This window comes from Eptesicus fuscus, chromosome 9 (genome assembly GCF_027574615.1).
Source record: "Eptesicus fuscus isolate TK198812 chromosome 9, DD_ASM_mEF_20220401, whole genome shotgun sequence".
NCBI classification, from domain to species: Eukaryota; Metazoa; Chordata; class Mammalia; order Chiroptera; family Vespertilionidae; genus Eptesicus; species Eptesicus fuscus.
Genome location: NC_072481.1, coordinates 69,624,631 through 69,625,058, shown reverse-complemented (window position 1 = coordinate 69,625,058; position 428 = coordinate 69,624,631).

Here is a 428-nt window from a genome sequence, read left to right as displayed (position 1 = left end):
TTGATTCCAGTCAAGGGCACATGCCTCGGTTGCGGGCCGATCCCCAGTAGGGGGCATGCAGGAGGCAGCCGATCAAAGGTTCTCATCATTGATGTTTCTATCTCTCTCTCCCTCTCCCTTCCTCCCTGAAACCAATAATATATTTTTTAAAAAAAGAATGCAAGAAATCAAAACTAGCCTCTCTCCCCAACTTTCTTTTTGTACAAGTGTGTGCATTTTAAGGCAGATTTTCTGTGTAAAATACAATAGAGAAAAATCAACATTATATTACAAGTTCACACACATTCTCAGATTTTTTTTCAGTAATATTTGTCAGGATGTTTATTTATGATAAAGCATGTGAAAACAATGTTTTCCTAGTGAATCTCACAGAAGTTGATGAACAATTTTAAAAATATATTTAGAGATTTTATTACAGACCTCTCATA